This window comes from Ranitomeya variabilis, chromosome 1 (genome assembly GCF_051348905.1).
Source record: "Ranitomeya variabilis isolate aRanVar5 chromosome 1, aRanVar5.hap1, whole genome shotgun sequence".
Classification (NCBI taxonomy): domain Eukaryota; kingdom Metazoa; phylum Chordata; class Amphibia; order Anura; family Dendrobatidae; genus Ranitomeya; species Ranitomeya variabilis.
The window spans coordinates 1,040,448,910-1,040,470,396 of record NC_135232.1 but is presented as its reverse complement, the minus strand read 5'-3'; the positions used below and the strand labels follow the sequence as shown (position 1 = coordinate 1,040,470,396).

At 41.8% G+C, this 21,487-nt stretch overlaps 1 protein-coding gene across 4 annotated transcripts in view; it reads right to left on the bottom strand.

Annotated features, from left to right (window-relative positions):
- The window catches only part of SGCZ (sarcoglycan zeta), a 1,541,618-nt gene extending 1,520,576 nt beyond the window's left edge, over positions 1–21,042 (bottom strand). For all 4 annotated transcript variants that reach the window (XM_077279708.1, XM_077279710.1, XM_077279711.1 and 1 more), the window contains exon 1: positions 19,887–21,042. The gene's annotated coding sequence lies outside the window, so the exon portion shown is untranslated. The remainder of the gene's footprint in view (positions 1–19,886) is intronic.
- Positions 21,043–21,487: the final 445 nt, after the last annotated feature.

Sequence of the window (21,487 nt, the reverse complement as noted above, 5' to 3'; positions counted from 1 at the left end):
ATTGATACTAGCGCGTAGTTGATACGAGCCATGCGAGCCTTATATAGCTGCAGCAAGGAAAAGACCTTCCTAGAAGGACCAATGAGAGACTGCCATACCTGAGCATGTGACCCTAAATCTCCACTGAGAGGTCTTGCTCTGGGCATGCTCAGTGTGTGCAAAGCAGGACTTAGTCCTAGCACCTACAGGACCTTCCTGAAGGGACCAATGGACTTAGCTGCAGTATCTGACCATGTGACCCTCGATCTCCACTGAGAGATCTTACTCAGGGCATGCTCAGAATGAGAAAAGCAGGACTTAGTCCCAGAAGCGTCTGCTCGCCGCTGCCCAGCACTGACTTCAATGGCAGAAGCTGGAAAAGCAGCAGTAACTCTTTGTACAGCGTGGGACTGAGCAAGACGCTGGGACCGACGTCTCCGCTGAGTCAGGCTCCACTGCAGCAGGAGAAGAATGGGAGACCGCAGTGGAGATGGTCCGAGATTCTCCCTGTGCAGAGGTGGGAACTCAACCCCTAACAATCTCCTCTATGATTCGGTAACCTCTAAATACTGCAGAAAATATTTCCTAACATCTAGAGTATGCAATTTTTCCTCCTTAGGATTGCTAGGGTTAGAACAGAAAGATGGTAATATAATATCTTGTGACCTTTGAATTTTGTAAGGGGGGTCTGCTGACAAAGCCTGTATGTTGCTTATTCTGTGGGCTGATGTAAGTGCCACTAGCAGAGCATGTCTTTAGTGAGATCATCCTATCCGAGGCAGAATGTAAAGGCTCAAGGGTGCCTTCTGTCAATGCTGTCAAAATTAAATTTAAGTCCCATGGAGGGGCTCTACAAGCAGGAATAAATCTAGCTCTACCACAAGCTTTGAATAACCTGTCAATTCACTTATTACCTGCCAGGTCACAACTATATAGCACCCCTAGGGCTGAGACCTGTACCTTAAGGGTGCCAACTGAAAGACAGAGCTCTAGCCCTTTCTGAAGGAACTCTAGGAAAGATGTTAAAGATATCTTCCCCCGATCCATCCTGAAGAGGATAAGAATTTTTTCCAGGTCCTCCCATAGATCTTTGTGGTTACTGGCTTTCTGCTACTAAGAAGGGTAGAAACTAAATAAGACGAAAACCCCTTTTACGCTAAGATCAACCTCTCAAATTCCGGGCTGTTAAATGCAGCCCAGACATCTGGGGATGGAAAAAATGTCCCTGGAACAGAAGACCCTGGTCTTCGGGGAGAACCCACGGATCCAAGATTGACATTATTTTTAGCCAAAAGAACCATGGCCTCCTTGGCCAAAAAGGAACTATTAGGATAATTCTTGCTTTGTCTTCCCTGATCTTTCTCTGATGGGATGGGGCACACCGGGGAAAAAGCACAGGGTAGCTCAAAGGTCCATTTCATCCTGAAGGCGTCCACCATGTGAGGGTTTTCTCCCGTGTCAAGAGAGCAGAATTTTCAGACCTTCCTGTTCTTCCTGGAGGCAAAAAGATCTTTTTGAAGAAGACCCCACATGTTTTCTTCAGTGACCATTCTCCCTGGATTAGCTGTTTGCGGCTTAGGAAGTCTGCTGTGTAATTTACTTTTCCTCTGATATGAAGGGCTGATAATTAGAGGAGATGCTGTTCCGCTAGTATAAACACCTGCCTTGCAACCAACATTAGTGGACGAGAGAGAGTACCTCCTTGGTGGTTTATATAGGCTACTATAGCCTGTTTCTCGGAGAGCACCTTCACATGGTGGCCCCACAAAAAGGGCAGCAGCTCATTCAATGCCCTCTCTACTGTGAGGAGCTCCCAGTTGTTTGAAGAGGCTAACTTTTCCTCCTTCGACCAGGTCCCCTATATCCAATGGTTGTCTAGATTGGCTCCCCACCCCCTGGGACTGGCATCCATTGTAACCACCCTGGATACACTGTTTACCAAGGGAATTCCCCTGGGTGCTGAATTTATCCCTAGCCACCATTAGAGAGAATAGATCACTGAAGGATATGCCTGCCTTCCAACCATCCCTGCAAGATCACTTTGTTCTCTAGGACACACCACTGTAGATCCCGTGTATGGAACTGTGCACATTTGATCACTGGAATACAGGCAGCCAGAGAACCCAGAACATACATGGCTTTCCTGAAGGACATCTCTGGATTCGCCACCGCAGATGAGCTGAGGCTTATAATATTCCCTTTTTTCTCCTCCGTCAGGTGGCATTCTTGCTCACTGAATCTATTATTAATCCCAAGAAGACCCGTGATGTTAATGGTCATAGCCTGGATTTTTTGAGATCCAAACACCTGTTCCTGACACTGAAGGAATGAGTCCTCAACAATCAGGAAATCATCCAGATATGACACCACCAGTATGTCCTTTTCCCGGAGATGAGCTGTTACCTCTGATATTATCTTTGTAAATATCAGGGAAGATATTGCTAGCCCAAAGGGGAGAGCCCTGTATTGGAAGTGTCTGATTTCTGATTGCATTTTCACTGCTACTCTGAGGAATTTCCGATAATGCGTGTATTGGTACATGATAATATGCATTCTTAAGGTCCAGGATAGCCATATAACAGCCCGGGAAGAGAACCTTCACTGCTGTCCTCACTGACTCCATCTTGGACGAAGGGATGACCAGGAATTTGATTAAAGCTTTCAGAATTATTATGGTTCTTAAGGATGTGTCCATTTTTTAATCAGAAATAAGGGGGGAGTAGAACCCCGTTTTATCTCCCCTGGAGGAACTTCTTCCAACACATGATTCTCCCTGTGCACCAGGACCTCGTTGTCCAGCACTAGTTGTTTGTGCGGGGATGGCTGCGTAGGGGTTTTGATGTATCTTTCCTGCAGAAAGTTATGGAATCTTAGCTTTAGGCCTGACCCTATAATGTGAAGGATCCAGGCACTGGAAGAATTTTTTTCACAGGCTGGGTGGAAAATAGAAAGCATTCCTCCCACCCAGGAAGTCAAGTCATTGAGGGCGTTTTTTGGCTTCCCGGGAGGGTCTCCCAAAAAAGAAACCCCTGCCCCTGTCTTTCAGGCTTGTTCTGATCTCTGGACGGCTTCTTGCAGACGTAACGTCCCATCCAAAAGGAAGGCCAAAATGATGGAAAGAGGGTCTTTGGGAATCCTTTTTTCTGTCCCCAGCTCACTCCAGTATTTTGTCAAGGGCAGGCCCTAAGGGCTCTTTCACATGTCCTGATATTTCCGGTACCGGAAAAAAACGGTACCGGAGATATCCGTGTCCGTATGTCCGTGTGCTCAAGTGGCACATACGTGCGGCAACCGTGTGCCGCCCGTGTGCCGCCTGAGGACCACACGGACCGTGCAGGAGAGACAGCGCTACACTAAGCGCTGTCCCCCCCCGCATGTGGTGCTGAAGGCAGAATTCATCTCTTCTCCCCCAGCGTTCGTTGGAGAGAAGAGATGAAAGATCTTTTTTTTTTTTTTTTTGGGGGGGGGAAATAAAGTTTGCATGTGCGTCCGCGTCCCCCCCCCTCAGTGCGCCGCCTGGCCCCTTGCCGCAGAAATACTCACCCGGCCAGCTCCTGCGATGTCTCCTCTGTCCTCTCAGCGCCGGCAGCTTCTCCTGTGTGAGCGGTCACGTGGGAGCGCTCATTACAGTCAGTGAATATTCCCTGACTGTAATGAGCGGTACCACGTGACCGCTCACACAGGAGAAGCTGCCGGCGCTGAGAGGACAGAGGAGACATCGCAGGAGCTAGGTGAGTATTTCTGCGGCAAGGGACCAGGCGGCGCACTGAGGGGGGAGGCGGGGGGCACATGAAAACTTTATTTTTCACACAAAAAAAAAACTTGATCTTTCATCTCTTCTCTCCGGCGGGGAAGAGATGAATTCCGCCTTCAGCACCACAGCAGGGGGCACAGCGCTTAGTGTAGCGCTGTCTCTCCTACGGGCGGTACGTGCACATGGAGGAGAGTGCACACTGTTCTCCGTGTGCACGTGTGCTGTCCGTATTGTGGTCCGTGCTGCCGGTAGAAAACGGACATGTCGACGTGTTTTCAGCACGGACATACGGTCCGTGTGAAAACACGCACATGTGCATAGACCCATTCATTTAAATGGGTCTACGTGTGTCAGTGTCTCTGGTACGTGAGAAAACTGTCACTACGCGTACCGGAGACACTGACGTGTGAAAAAGGCCTAACAGGAATTACCTTCTCAGGGGAGAGAACATAGTCTAACTTTTGCCTGCATGTCCCCTGGCCTACACTTTAGCCAGACCGCCCTACGACCCGCATTAGACAGCGCGGCTGATCTGGCTGTCAACCTATCTGAGTCTGCAGAAGCATCCACCAGGAATACTGCTGCCCCTTTAATGGTTGGGACTGAGGACAGGATGGTATCCCTTGGGACATTCTGCTCTAATTGATCTTAAAAGTTATCTAGCCAAACTCTCAGAGATCTGGCTGTGCAAGTTGCAGCAATAACTGGTATAAGGGCACCTGCGGAGGACCCCCATCCAGCTCTAAGGAAGCTGTCAGTATTTCTATTCAAGGGATCTTTTAACTAACCCAAATCATCAAAAGGGAGGGAGAACCTCCTGGAGATCTTGGGTATTGCTACATCTAGCTTAGGGGCTTTATCCCCAGAAGTCCTAGCTTCTTCTTTAAAGGGATATTTCCTTTTAAAAGAAGCAATTAATTGTCCATTTCTGTCTGGTCTTTCCCAGGTTCAGCACTTCACTGGGAAAGCCCTGCTTTTTTTCTGCTCGAGACCCCCGAACATTAAGTTCTGAACCAACTTCTTGGATTTCTGGTCTATCAAACTCATTGTGGGCCTTATGGACTTCATTAACTTATCTGTTTCCCCTAAGGGAAAACAATGTTGACCCTCCGCGTCGCTGTCCGATGAGGTGGAAGTTTGGTTAGATTTCCACAGGCCCTCTTCCTCTGACCCTGTAGAATCATCCGGTGATGAAGGGGACATCCTAGATCTATTTTTCCCTTAATACTCCTATGTTCTGAGTGGGCCAGTGAACTTATGGATCTCTGTACCTTCGTTTTAATCAAGGATCTCAGGCTGGCAGCAAAATTAGAGGATTCTCCAAAATAGTCTGCTCTATGCATGCCTGACAAAGCTTTTTTGACCATGTTCTTAGCAACCCATGTCCACAGAGGGGGCACTCCCTACATTGTACACTTCCTAGCGACCTCCTCTCTCCCACCCCAGACTACAAAATAAAGGTAGAGATATGGAGGGAGGAAAAATAAAAAGAGATAAAAAATGCCTGTACCACTTGCCATGCCAGAGAGGCAACGGGAGATTAGGGAGGTTAATAAGTGGCTCAAGAATTGGTGTAGGAAGGAGGGGTTTGGGTTCCTGCAGAACTGGGCCGACTTCTCAGCTGGCTACAGGTTCTACGCTAGGGACGGGCTGCACCTCAATGGGGAAGGTGCAGCTGTGCTGGGGGAGAAAATGGCTAGAAGGTTGGAGGAGTGTTTAAACTAGGGATTGGTGGAGGGTATTCATTTTATAGGAGGGGAAGATAGTGCAGATAGAGACCTGGGCACAAATAAGGAAGTTGCGAATGGTGGTGGCATTGGGGGTGGGGTTAGATCAATTAATAATTTAAGAAAGAATAGAGGTACAGAGAGATACATAAAGTGCATGTATACTAATGCCAAAAGCCTCGCCAACAAAATGGAGGAATTAGAATTAATGTTGTTGGAGCATAATTATGACATGGTGAGGATATCTGAAACATGGCTGGATGAGAGCCATGACAGGGCTATTAACTTGCAGGGCTATAGTCTATTCAGAAATGACCGAATGGATAAGCGAGGGGGAGGTGTGTCAATATGTAAAATCATCCTTAAAACCCATCCTGCGTGATAATATAAGTGAATCTAATGAAAATGTAGCGTCTCTGTGGGTGGAGATAAGGGGAGGGGGGTAAAATTATAAACTACTGATAGGGGCTAGTTATTAGTCTCCAAAAACAATGGAAGCAACGGAGAATATCCTCGTAAAGCAAATAGATGAAGCTGCGACTGAAGGAGAAGTCATTATTATGGGGGACTTCAACTACCGTGAAATAGATTGGGGAACAGAAACCTGCAGTTCCAGCAAAGGTAATTGGTTTTTGACAACTATTAGAGACAATTACCTTTCACAACTGGTTCAGGACCCAACAAGGAGGGGGGCACTGCTAGACCTAATATTAACCAACAGGCCAGACCGCATAGCAAATATAATGGTTGGGGGTCACTTGGGGAATAGTGATCACAAAATTAATAAGTTTTCATGTATCCTTTAATAAGATGTGTAGTGGAGGGGTTACAAGGACACTAAACTTCAGGAGGGCAAATTTCCAATGGATGAGAGATGATCTTGGTGCAATTAGCTGGGACGATATCCTGAGACATAAAAATACACAAAGAAAATGGGAGACGTTTATTAGCATCCTGGATAGGACCTGTGCACAGTATATACCATATGGGAATAAACATACTAGAAATAGGAGGAAACCAATATGGCTAAATAGAGCTGTAAGGGGCGCAATAAGTGACAAAAAGAAAGCATTTAGAGAATTAAAGGAAGTAGGCAGTGATGAGGCATTAAATAAATACAGAAAATTTAATAAATTCTGCAAAAAGCAAATCTAGGCAGCAAAAATTGAGACAGAGAGACTCATTGCCAGAGAGAGTAAAAATAATCCCAAAATATTCTTTAACTACGTAAACAGTAAGAAACTAAAAAAATGATAGTGTTGGCCCCCTTAAAAATAGTCTGGGTGAAATGGTGGATGAGGATGAGGAAAAAGCCAATATGATAAATGACTTTTTTTTCATCAGTATTTACACAAGAAAATCCCATGGCAGACAATATGATCAATGATAACAAAAATTCCCCATTAAATGTCACCTGCTTAACCCAGCAGGAAGTACGGCGGCATCTAAAAATCACTAAAATTGACAAATCTCCAGGCCTGGATGGGATACACCCCCGAGTACTGCAGGAATTAAGTACAGTCATTGATAAACCATTATTTTTAATCTTTAAAGACTCCATAATATCAGGGTATGTACCATAGGACTGGCGTATAGCAAATGTGGTGCCAATATTCAAAAACGGGACAAAAACTGAACTCGGAAATTATAGGCCAGTAAGCTTAACCTCTACGTGGGTAAAATTCTGGAGGGCATTCTAAGGGATGCTATACTGGAGTATCTGAAGAGGAATAACCTCATGGGTTTGTTTACTAGGGACTGTTCCTGTCAGACTAATCTGATCAATTTCTATGAAGAGGTAAGTTCCATACTGGACCAAGGGAACCCAGTGGACGTAGTGTATATGGACTTTTCAAAAGCTTTTGATACGGTGTCACACAAAAGGTTGATACATAAAATGAGAATAATGGGGATAGGGGAACATACGTGTAAGTGGGTTAAGAGCTGGCTCAGGGATAGGAAACAAAGGGTGGTTATTAATGGAGCACACTCGGACTGGGTCGCGGTTAGCAGTGGGGTACCACAGGGGTCAGTATTGGGCCCTCTTTTTTAACATTTTTATTAATGACCTTGTAGGGGGCATACAGAGCAGAATTTCAATATTTGCAGATGACACTAAACCCTGTAGGGTAATCAATACAGAGGAGGACAATTTTATATTACAGGAGGATTTATGTAAACTAGAAGGTTGGGCTGATAAATGGCAAATGAGCTTTAATGGGGATAAATATCATGCACTTGGGTATAAGTAATAAGATGTATAAATATGTGCTTAATTCTAAAACTCTGGGCAAAACCGTCAATGAAAAAGACCTGGGTATATGGGTGGATGACAAACTCACATTTAGTGGCCAGTGTCAGGCAGCTGCTACAAAGGCAAATAAAATAATGGGATGCATTAAAAGAGGCATAAATGCTCATGAGGAGAACATAATTTTACCTCTATACAAGTCACTACTGCGACCACACTTAGAATACTGTGTACAGTTCGGGTCTCCGGTGTATAAGAAAGACATAGCTGAACTAGAGTGGGTGCAGATAAGAGCAACCAAGGTTATTAGAGGACTGGGGGTCTGCAATACCAAGATAGGTTATTACACTTGGGGCTATTTAGTTTGGAAAAATTTAAGGCTAAGGGGTGATCTTATTTTAATGTATAAATATATGAGGGGACATTACAAAGACCTTTCTAATGATCTTTTTACTCATAGACCTGAGACAGGGACAAGGGGGCATCCTCTACGTCTGGGGGAAAGAAGGTTTAAGCATAATAACAGATGTGGATTTTTCACTGTAAGAGCAGTGAGACTACGGAACTCTCTGCCGTATGATGTTGTACTGAGGGATTGATTGCTTAAATTTAAGAGGGGACTGGATGCCTTTCTAGAAAAGTATAATGTTACAGGTTATATATACTAGATTCCCTTGATAGGGCGTTGATCCAGGGAACTAGTCTGTTTGCCGTATGTGGAGTCGGAAAGGAATTTTCTTCCCTAATGTGGAGCTTACTCTTTGCCACATGGGTTCTTTTTTGCCTTCCTCTGGATCAACTTGTTAGGGCATATTAGGTTAGGCTATGGGTTGAACTAGATGGACTTAAAGTCTTCCTTCAACCTTAATAACTATGTAACTATGTAAAAAGAGAAAAAAGAAAGGGCCATTAGCCTGCTGAACTTTCTCGTAGATCACTCACCACTCGGGAGCTTTATGCGGGTACTGGGTCAGGAGGGTGGATGACATCTGAAAGATCTCCTCCATAGACTGCATGCAAACTCCTCAATTCTACTAAAGCTGCAACGGCTGATGGCTTCTGCTGTACCTCGCATGCTGCCCGAATTACCCCCACTTCTGCTTCCACATCAATCTGGATGTGGCTTTTTGTTTGCCTGCTTCATATGGGGTTGCTGAGCCTCCATCTTGCCCAGATTCCACCTGCCTGCGGTCCCTTTGCATACCAACTCCTCGTAGGAACCGCCTGCCAGCCTGCACAGCCACTTCCAACATCTGCCCTGCAAGTTGTATGCTAGTGCGTCATCAGGATATGACTTTAGAGGCCTCACCTGGATCCTGCTCGTGCTTCATGCTGTGATGCTCCCGTAGTGCCTCTGGAAAAGCCCCCACAGAGCAGAAGGTTACTATGTGCTAGCATCTGCCACCAGCACCATGGTCAGGCTACAGTATATACCTTCTTTTCCCTGGTGCGCTGTATGCCCTATGTCTGGGAATGCGTGGCTGATGAGAACAGGCAATCACCTGCTGGTGACCCGCTCATGCTTGCTCAGGGAGGACACCTCCGCGGGGCCTCCGTGGAACTTCCAGCACACTCTGGCAATGGCTGCAGCAGAGCCTGTGCCCTGCCAACCATCGGCTGCCCCAGGGCAAGGAATCCTCTTCTTCTTTCACTGCCGATTTACTGAGGCTTCCCCATCAAGGACAGGAAACCAACTGAGGCGGAGAGAGGAGCCGCCTTTTTATCTTGAAGGTTTCTTGTCCTTGAAGGGTGGATCCCCTCTCTCATTGTGCCGTCATAGGTGACTGAAAAAACATGGTGACAGATCCTCTTTAAATGGTTCTTGTGACAAATCCGTGTGCCAAAATGTCAAAATACACATTCTGTTGATTTTCAAGGTAAATTAATCCTCTGCAGGAGACAAAAGCAAGTAAGACTTACTTATTTTAATCTATCATTACTGTAGTTGAACAATTGAACTTAGCACAGTGCATAAAGTTTACATTTTGCAAAAGCTCATTCAGTAATGTAATGTTAAAGGGAATCTGTCAGGTCTTTGACATGTAATCGGAGGATAGCATGAAGCAGGGACCGAGACACTGAATTCAGCAGTATCTCACTTATTAGGCAGCGTGTTTTTTCTATACAATTAATGTTTTATCATATGGGATTATCACCGCCAAGACTAACTTCCTAAAGCCAAGTGGTCCAACCATGCCTCCTCCTCTTATAATCATCTCACTGTCAATACACAATGTACATTGATAACTATAGTGTGGGTGGAGGCATCTTTCTGAGCTTAGCTACAATGCTAGATATAAGTTGATTCAGTGATGCTTTAGGCTATTGTGCTTACAAGCATTTTTGGACTGGACCACAGGAGAACAGGAGAATCCTTCGGTGGGCCCCCGTGCAAGAGTAGGCCACCATCCTCTCATATGAGCAGTACTTTGGCACAATATACAGTACTTAAATCACTATGTACAGACAAAGGCAGCATCATATTCATCTAACAATCTACCCAGTTCATTGTTATATCAATTTGTGATTAAGGATAATGTCACATTTGAATGTAGTTGAAAAGTGGGGCCCTGGAGTTGGCACCCCAGTCCGGCACTGCTCACAAGTATTGTCTATGTGCTTCAGTAAGCAGCTGCCTAAGCATCTGCAATGAAAAACTATTGACTCATCATGGAGGAGAACAACAATGGTATTTAAAGTCTTTCCTAACTTGCAGTGACTTACGTTGTTTTAAAAGCAGTATTTAGTTGTGAGAAGATACTGTTGAAGTTCAAGCAAGATCTTTTACAATTTCTCATCATCTCCTTACCTTTTTGATATTACGCAGCAAAATAAAACAGATGGTTTTTATTGTAGGTCAATGTCTTCCCATGCAAAAATGTTGAGACAACCTGAGCCATCCTATGGCAATTTCTGGTACTGCAAAATAATGTATACTACAATAAAGAACTTCAGTACAAAGCCACGTTATAGCCGTGCTGTGACACAAAGTGCAGCTTACTGTATGGCTGAATACATATGTGTAAGCCTTGGCTGATTTTGTTAATCGTCAAGTTATTTATAAACTGCAGGTTTTTATTCATGTGAATTAGTAGTTAGAAAACGAATTGTGTAAGTGAACATTTTAATTGAGAAATCTCAAGTCAATGGCCATTTCCATGCTATAGTTACATTTTGTGGTCGAGTCTACCATAGGCTTAAAGAATAGTAGAAGTCAGCAAGAAGTTCTCCACCAAATAAAAGCATGAGACTACAGGCTTGGTGCATTTATATAAATCAAAGGGCTCTCAAGTATTCTTTATAATATAAAGGGTACAATATTTATAGAATACACACTTCAGCTACTGCAGTACCCCTTTTGAAGAGTAAGAAGGTGATTCCTGTCCACCATTGATTGCACTAATTTTTGTAATAAACTCACTAGCAATTTTCTTGCGCTAGGCGGCATGCACATAACCCAGCATACACTTGTGGTAGTTACTGAAGGGGATGTGCACATTCTTTCTGTCAGACACCAGCCAGCCAATAACATAATTGAATGGGCTGCCGCCTTTTAGAAAAGATTTCCTATATGGTTCGCTAATATTAAAAAAAAACAAAAACTCTGCTTTACTCACCCTCACTGCGTCTAGTGCTGAGTCTTCTGCACTGCTGCTCCCAGTGTCAGATTTTGTCAGCAGCACTACAATCACTTCTACAGTGCTGCAGAGAATAACTGAGCCCAGTGAACCTGCTGACGCATATGGCACGAGCTACTCAGAGCTGATAGTTTCACTGATTGGCTGTTGTGGTGTCCAGGGCAGTGGTGGGAACACAGCTCTTTGCCAAGGCAGGGTAAGTAAAGAACAATTTTTTTACTACTAATAAAGCATATGAAAAAAACTTTCTGAATGGGAAAAATCTCTTTAACTCCTTCAAGACCCAGCCTGTTTTCACCTTTCTGACCCTGCCAATTTTTACACTTCTGGCCACTGTCACTTTATGAGGTAATAACTCTGGAACGCCTCCACAGATCCCACTAATTGTGAGATCCCACTGATTCTGAGATTGGTTTCTCATGACATATTGTACTTTATGATAGCAGTAAAATTTCCTCGATATGACTTGCGTTTTTTTGTGAAAAACGGAAATTTAGCGAAAGTTTTGAAAATTTTGCAATTTTCCAACTTTTAATTTTTATGTCCCTTAAATCAGATAGCTATATCGTGCAAAATAGTTAATAAATAACATTTCCCACATGTCTACTTTACATCAGCACAATTTTGGAACCAAATGTTTTTTTTTCGTTAGAAAGTTATTTTGGTTAAAAGTTGACCAGCGATTTCTCATTTCTTCAACAAATTTTACAAAACCCTTTTTTTGAGACCACATCACATTTGAAGCGACTTTGAGGGGCCTATATGATAGAAAATACCCAAAAGTGACACCATTCTAAAAACTGTACCCCCCAAGGTACTCAAAAACATATTCAATATGTTTATTTAACCCTTCAGGTGCTTCACAGGAATTTTTGGAATGCTTAAAAAAAATAAACATTTAATTTTTTTCACAAAAAATTTAATTCAGACCCAATTTGTTTTATTTTACCAAGAGTAACAGGAGAAACTGGACCCAAAAAGTTGTTGTACAATTTGTCCTGAGTATGCGGATACCCAATATGTGGGGGTAAACCACTGATTGGGCGCATGGCAGAGCTCAGAAGGGAAGTAGTGGTGTTTTGGAATGCAAACTTTGATGGAATGGTCTGCGGGCATCATGTTGCATTTGCAGAACCACTGATGTGCCTAAACAGTAGGAACCCCCCACAAGTGACCACATTTTGGAAGCTAGACCTCCAAGGAACTTATCTAGATGTGTTTTGAAAACTTGAAAAACCCAAGTGTTTCTCTAAAGTTTATAACGCAGAGCCATGAAAACAAAATATCTTTTTTCCCACAAAAATGATTTTTTTAGCCCCAATTTTTTATTTTGCCATGGGTAACAGGAGACATTGGACTGTAAAAGTTGTCCAGTTTCTCCTGAGGACGCTGATAACCCATATGTGTGGGTAAACCACTGTTTGGGCACACGGCAGAGCTCGGAAGGGAAGGAACATGGTTTTACTTTTTCAACACAGAATTGGCTGGAATTGAGATCTGACGCCATGTTGCGTTTGGAGAGCCCCTGATGTGCCTAAACAGTGTAAACTTTCCAATTCTAACTCAAACCCTAACCACATCCCTAACCCCAACACACCCCTAACCCTAATCCCAACCCTATTCCCAACCGTAAACATAATCCAAACCCTAACCCCATCTCTAGCCCTGACCCTAACCCTAACTTTAGACCCAACCCTAACTTTAGCTCCAATCTTAACTTTTGCCCTAACCCTAACCCTAATGGGAATATGGAAATATTTTTCTTTATTTTACTATTTTTCCCTAACTAAGGGGGTGATAAAGGGGGTTTGATTTACTATTTATAGCAGGTTTTTATAGCGGGTTTTTGTTTTGAAGCTGTCACACAGTAAAAGACGCTTGTTATTGCAAAAAATTATTTTTGCATCACCATATTTTGAGAACTATAATTTTTCCATATTTGGCCCACAGAGTCATGTGAGGTCTTGCTTTTTGCGGGACAAGTTGACGTTTTTATTTGTACCATTTTCAGGCACATGACATTTTTTGATCGCTTTTTATTATGATTTTTGGGAGGCATAATGAACAAAAAACAGCAATTCATTGATTTATTTTGGGTGGGGCATTTATACCATTCCGCGTGTGGTAAAACTGATAAAGTAGTTTTATTCTTCAGGTCAGTACGAATACAGTGATACCTCATTTGTATCATTTGTTTTATGTTTTTGCATTTTTATGCAATAAAAACTATATTATATAAAATATAATTATTTTTGCATCGCTTTATTCTGAGGGCTATAACTCAGCTGTATGGCAGCTCATTTTTAGGGGGACAAGAATGATTGTCTTATTGATTGTGTGTTATTCCACTTTTTGTTTGGCAGTATGATAAAGCATTGTTTAGTGGGTTAGTTAACTAGTGGGACAGTTTTATAGATTGCGACGTTACGGACACGGCGATACTAAATATGTGTACTTTTACTGTTTTTTCTTATTTACATAAAAAAATGTATTTTTTTGAAAAATATATATTTTTTTATTTATTTAGGAATTTTTAAAAATATTTTTACACATGTTATTATTTTTTTTAAATTTTACATTTTCTCAGGGTGGGACTTCACTGTATAAAGTCAAATCGCTCATCTGACACTTTGCACAGCACTGTGTCAGATCAGAGATCTGACAGGCAGTGAAGGAGGCTTGCTGATGCCTGCTCTCAGCAAGCACTGACAAACCAGGGAGGAGACCCTTGGAATAACGCAATCACATGATGATCCCTGCACGATGCTTCCCTATGCCACCGGAACGCAGTGATCTTGTTTGATTGCAGTGTTCCAGAGGTTAAAGTGCTGGGAGCAGACCGTGACTGCTCCTGGCACATAGTGCCGGGTGTCAGCTGGCACCTGGCTGAGATCAGTCACGCTCCCCCTGTGAGCGCGGCTGATCGTGTATGATGTACTATCCCGTGGATTGTTAGACAGGCCCAGGTCACATCGACGGGAAAGTACGTCGGATGTCAGAAAGGGGTTAATATTGATTTCCCTGTTATATAGTAATCGCATAATTTATCCCGGATATATTACCTGTTTTATGGAAACAATTTGTCACTCCCTAAGGAATTGGAATCTTAATGTAACATTACATTCACCAAATTATGCTAATTCCATCCTATGTACTTTGAAGGTCAGGTCCATGAGTCCCCTACTGGGACACCTCTGCTAATTTTAAAACTGTATTTTAATTGTTCAAATAAAAATATATTTTTTTAATATGGATCTCTTCTGTACTCGACTCATTATTTGGTTCAAACTTTGTTCTATATGTTCACAATAACAGTAGTTTTGACCAGGGGTGCCCAAACTTTTATATGCCACCGCATATTGAATTGATTTTGTGCCAACTTTGTTTCTTGCTTATTCTGCTGGTTAACATTTGCATTTCCTCTCCTTTAATTGACTATTTGACTGGCTGACCATTATTTTTTTGCTTGACCTAACTGCCTTGATTTCTGAATTTAAGCCCAGCTAACCCATGACTTTATATTTGGTTCCTAATTGCCACTGTCCTCATCACTTTGCAGTGCTGGGGTCCTGGGTTCAAATCCCACCAAGGACAACATCTGCATTAAGTTTGTATGTTCTCTCCTGTGTTTGCGTGGGTTTCCTTCAGGTTCTCCGGTTTCCTCCCACACTCCAAAGACATACTGATAGGGAATTTAGATTGTGAGCCCCATCGGGTCCAGCAATGATAATATGTGCAAGCTGTAAAGCGCTGCCGAATATGTTATACGTTATATAAAAATAAAGATTATTATTATTTTGACCTGTCTTGTGCAAGTTCTACTATACAGATGTAACTAGATAACTGAAAAGCGAACAAGGAGATCTTGGGACAGGCTAAACTGAGGTCTGTAGACATCTACATGAGTTGTTAATTATGATATTTTGCAGAAGCCAGGCCAGATAACTGAATAATACTAACTGTAGTTTCTTAAATACCTATTTTTTAATACGAAATGGAGCTCTACATGTCAGTCCATCAGTGATTGACACAAAAGAAGAAACTTCTGCAGGAAGAGATAAGTAATGACTAAGAAATATCACACATCTCTGTATAGTCATCAGGTTTTGATTTCAGATATTAAAGTTTGCACAGATGTTATTTATAGACATATCAGAAGCGAAGTTATATTAAAGTATATTATATAATAAAACAGATGTTTACATTCACATTTCCATTCTCTCTTGGACAAACTAGATCAGGTCAAGTAGATTCAAGTCAAAATATTGATGTCAATCAGCTACCCAAGCTCCCTCCCAACTTTACAAACTTTAATACAAAATTAATGTATCAAGAACACATTTTTATTGGGGATTGTTTTTACTTACTGGTACACTAAGACGTTGCTGGCTCCTGGTGGATTAAACAAAATCCTCTATGTCATACAGAATTAAAAGTATCTCACCACTCATGTCTTAGAAGAATTAAAGAGGAAAGGTGAAGGCGCTTGATCACGCTAATCCTAATGCGGGAAAGAGGATCGGACCAAAGGTGCCATGACTCTGGCAGTAACAAACCGAGGGAAGATAGAAGAGACAGCACGTCTAAAAAGGTAGGTAAAGGTCAATAATTCTTTACTTATGAATGTACTTTCGGTCTGAGTGCTGTCTGCAGGAAGAGCTGGCAAAGAGACCAATAATATTAAATTGGACTGGTCAAATGACTGTCTTTTTACACAGAATGTCCATGTGAAAAAAAAATCACAGCATGCACTCGTCCCTTCTTTAGTTTGGATGAGATCTTATACGGATTAACCACATAGCATCCAATATTTATGGATACATTGTAATTCTTAACATAAGAAATCGAATATGGTCTTGTAAATTTTAATAACTGCTGATGTACAAAAACAGATGATATTGAAATTATCCGTTTTTCCTGGATGAAAATCAGACAAATTTTTATGCATTCGTATGAACTTAGCCTTACAGTATTATGATTATTTCCTTCCAGAATTTCTGTAATGTCATCCCACCCAGAGAGTGCAACCACTGTGTGCATACAAAGTAGCCATTCTGCTGAAGGGTTGGTTAATACCATAAGACCAGAATAGTTTATTCTAAAACCTAGTGTGTTTTATGGTGATTTCACCCAATATGTTTCCTAATCCAGGTGTATATATAGCTAGAAGTGGTGAGGAGCTAGATACATGACTGAGGGGCTACACAGCTCTTCTGTCACATAAGAGCACATCAAGATCGATAGAAAGATAGATATTAGATAGATAGATAGATAGATAGATAGATAGATAGATATTAGATAGATAGATAGATAGATAGATAGATAGATAGATAGATAGATAGATGTTGGAGAGGTTTGTGTATATTAGTGGCCATTATAAATATATATGCTGCCATTATTATGTTATACCAATACAGCACAGTTTGCACTTTAGCCATTTCTTTAGATGTTGGCCATGTGTTAGGATGAAATAATATCAACGTTTCCTTTATTTCCTACATCTTGTAGGTACGGTATATTAGTTCGTTTAAGCATTACTATCAATAAACATTTAGGAGGATATAAAGTGTTTCTGATATTTTTTAGAATACACTCATTTCTACCTACCATTTTAAAACTCCTATATCAGGCAGATGTCTACAGATGTAGGAAGACCTATGCTCACAGATGGCGGACTACTTGGCTTATCACACCACAGCACCTAGGCTTTTTACATTGTGCCACTGCCCTGAAACAGGCGTTGAGCGCCTCACAAGTCATTTTAAACTTACTAAACCGGTATATGTGTGTATATTCATGGCAATATTAATAAAGTGTAAAGCTAAGTTTCCATAAGTATAAGGTGATACATAATTGTCAAAGGACTTGTCCAGGCTTAATATTGATGACTATTTTTAGGATCGGTTATCAATTTGATGGGGATATGACACCCAGCACCCCCCACACACACTGATCATCTGTTATTAGCTCCACCAGTTGCCAGATGTAGACTCTCAATAACACAACTCCTTTTCAATGTGAAGCAGAGAAGACAGGAGATTGGCTCCAGTTTAAGTCAATAGGTGATTTGCAGTACCCTAAAGTGGCCACTAAGCAGTGTATGGAGCTGTATGGTTCCGCTACAGTCAATGCTTACATCCAGTCACCACCAAAGCCAATAATGGCCGGGTGTCAGCAATATTATATGCTGCGACAACCCCTTTAATATGAGAGATAACAGATAGTGGGTATGCTGTGCTTACTTTAAGCTGAACATGAAGTAGTTAAAGCAATATACTAATGAGGTCAAGGAGCCCAATTACAGATATACCTGTCTGTAGAGTGTGGTATTTTTTAACTCTGTCATTTCCAGAGAGCACAGCTTATAGGGAATAGTGATGATATACTCTCATTAGAAATTGGAGAATTTATTGCTGAATAATAGCATTGATATATTCAGATGTCATAAAAACACCAAGGAATGTTAGAATATCTTCCCTAAAATGGATATGCATGGCTTCCTCTACCCACATACACCTTCCTCCTCTGCCCTCTGCTCCTTGCTGTATTGATTTATAATCATTCATGAAAGTTGGATTTCCCATTCAGGAAGCCAACACCTTATATTACCTACTTCATGCCACATAATAACTTGTTTGATACATATGTAATGTAATGCCAAATAGTCAATAGATGGTTTTAAAACAGTCAATATAATTATATGATGGATGGATGGATATTCCAAAGCTAATTCCAAAATTCTAATTAACAGAACTCTCAGATTAGTACAAAGTGTAGAACAATGCTATTTCTTCTAATAATGTGAAGTTCTACAGCCTTAGAGTATATCGTACCCCAACACAGGTAAACCCAAAACAGCACATATCTTGAAGTCACAACGCCTTTTATCCAGGAGGATACAGAGAATGCATGAGAAAAGCGCACTTCCGATAATTTGATTGACCTAGTTCATCCAGAGAATGACTCTTGACACGACTCTCGATGTGTTCATATACTCCCATACAGATGAAATAGATTTGCTATAATGCTTGCATGTAAAATATATCATTAGCCATGGCAGCCTAGAAAGCCAAGAACATGTGCCTGGAACTTAACACTGAGGTATGTTTTAAAGTGGATAGCTTTAATAGATGCTAGAGTATTTATTCATCAGTCATATACTTGCTTAGAAACATTAATATATTTTAGATTATTGCCCAAGAATCCAATTCCATTATTGCCGTCTCATGTTACAATATATCACCCACAATTATTTCATTAATTACCAAGTCAATTGCATCTGGTCATTGCTGATGGATGGTGTGAAATAAAGAGAGGTAACAGGAATGGTAGTTAGTAATAGAAAAGGCAACGTGGAGCTCACAAGCAGTTGTCTGTACTGGAGCAAGACTTTGTTGTGCATCATAAATCATTGGTAATGGTAGATCATGTATGGCGGGCAAAATCTATAAAATGCACCCTGTGATTATCCTACTTTATAGCTGTTTCATTCTTCATTGTCAGTGTACAATAATGTGGCAATATAAAGTATAAGGAACACTCATTGGAATGGGTAACTAAGGGGAATAAGCAGAAAAGACCCTATAGGAGTACATAAAAGTGAATCCTAATCCCAAGTCAGTGTGTATGTATGCACATATAGTGTTCTGCATGGACTCATAGTGCAATGGAATATTCATGAGTACAGTGGAGATATATATATATATATATATATATATATATATATATATATTATATTCAGGCACATATACATTTACCATATATATATATATATATATATATATATATATATATATATATATTTTATATATATAAATAAATACATTTTCTTACTATATATATATATATATATATATATATATATATATATATATATATATATATATATATATACACACACACATATATATATATAAACATACATACAAACACAAATATATATTACTACATACATAAACACACTTTTATACATGCAGCTTCATGGCACATGGGGTGGGATCCTCTACAGCTATATGTGACAGTATCCACCATATCACCAGAACCAGCCCCCTCCTTATGTCACTTGTGTTACTCCTCTATGAATAGAAACATTTGTTAAAACATCTGTTCTAATTGTCTTTACAACAGGAGTAGCACAATCTAGGATAGCTCAGATTTCCATGCAATGCTATGATCGATCTGATATTTCTATCTGGTATTTCTTTCTAGTCCACTGTGAAGGCAGCTAGGAGTTCCCAGGCTGGATGCATTACTGTTATAGATCGGTTCCATTTGCAATGCAATGTGTGCCAGACAGTGAAGCCTGCCGGCTGCTATCACCTGCTAAACAGCCCAACTCTCGGGGCAGGGAACCCTGTCAATGGATATTACAGTTTTTTTCTCTTTTAGTCATCACTTGTATATATGCACACAGACACAGAGAGGCAATCTAGATGACCCTACAGAAGAAAGTTCTACCATCTGATGCCTCCACTCTCGGTTTTGCCCAGCAGTTAATACATCCTAGGTGCACACATCACCTTACTGATGGCTCCTACCTGCTTTTTCTGGGGACTTTCTCCTGGCATCAGGAAAGTTGGGCAGAATCTCGAGTCAGAAAGTCCTCCTGGTCCTCCAGCCCCTGGCTGTGATCGCTCTCATTATCTCCTTATGGAGTACTGATGCTCTCCTGTACAATGAACCAATTCTCTTGCAGTGACTGTTAAGCGACAGGTGATCCCGGACAGACACAGACCCCCTGTGATGGATGCTGGAGAGACAGAGCGATGCTGGGCACCATCTGACTATTTATATCCTTTCTGCCACAAAGCAGGGGATTGCTGCATCCTAAGAAGCTGCTTCCTTGGACATCATGCGGCAGAAAGCAAAGAAATGTGTTCACACTAGAAGGCAGGAGATGTCATGACTCCATTCCTGGCTCCTGCAATTAGCATCCTACATTAATGATGATCAATTGCAGAACAGTCCAGCTTTCTCCCAACAGTTGATCCCCAGCAGATGACACTTTCATGTATCTCCTTCCAACATACAGTAGTCTCCAAAAATAAAGGGGGCTTTCTCCTTTGGATGGGTGCTGCTATGCCAAGCAAGTGCAGGGAATGGAAGGTGGCTCTTCCCAAGATGAGAGCTTCTCGCCTCCTGCTGGGGCTGTGCTACTGTCCTTCACCAGCAGGTGACTGACTTCACTACTCTTCTCTGGGCCAGCACTGGTGGGATTTCTCTTCTCTGTCAAAGGCAATGCTGCTTCCCTTCACATGCCTTCTGGGTCTTAGTGCTGCTTTGCTTTTTTTTTCAGATCCACATTAGCTGTCAGTGACAAGGGCTATGCAATTCTGCAAGTTGGCTGTGTGCTCTTGCTGCTTTCTTAGAGGCACCATGCACTGAGAATGATCTTCAGCCTGGTGTACAGAGCCATCCTCACTGTGCATCCAGATAGTGCTGCATTACAAGGCTGCTCCAGAGAGGAGAAGCATATCCCTCCTACCTCCAGCCTGCATAGAAAAGATTTCCCAGCAGAAGTGAATGCATAAGCGTCTGGATACTGGCTCTGCTGTCTCCCACCTCCTCCACTGCAATACAGCACAGTCCTCCAATGAGAAACACAGATCATTTGTCAATGCTGTACAAGTAAGAGAAAGATAAGAGTTATCAAAGTTATCCCAATGCTTCTTTCCCTCCGCTGTCTCTGGTGCTGGATCAGAGGAGGGCACTTACTTACTGATGGGGAGGGTGGAATCAAGGCATGTTGCAGCCAGTTAACCAAGTCACATCAGCTCTTACTGCGGAAGAAAAGTCTGCTTTTGGCTATTTTCAGTAATATTGCAGTGATGATTTATACAGAACATATCTTTGTATCACCATTATAATGTTAGCATTAAAGAGAATTGATCACCAGGTTTTTACTGCCTTATCTGAGAGAAGCATAAAGTAGTAAAAGAAGCCCTGATTCCACTGATGTATAACCTCGGTTACTGGGTGCAGCAGTTGTGACACAATCCGAGTTCTTGTATGTAGAATGCAGCAGAGCTGAGAAAGCTAGCCCCACCCACACCAGGCTCTGTGTACATAGTCTATTAAAAGTGAGCTGCTTATCAAAGAAGGGGGTGGAGTCAGACTAGAAGGCAGTGTGAGTCCTAGA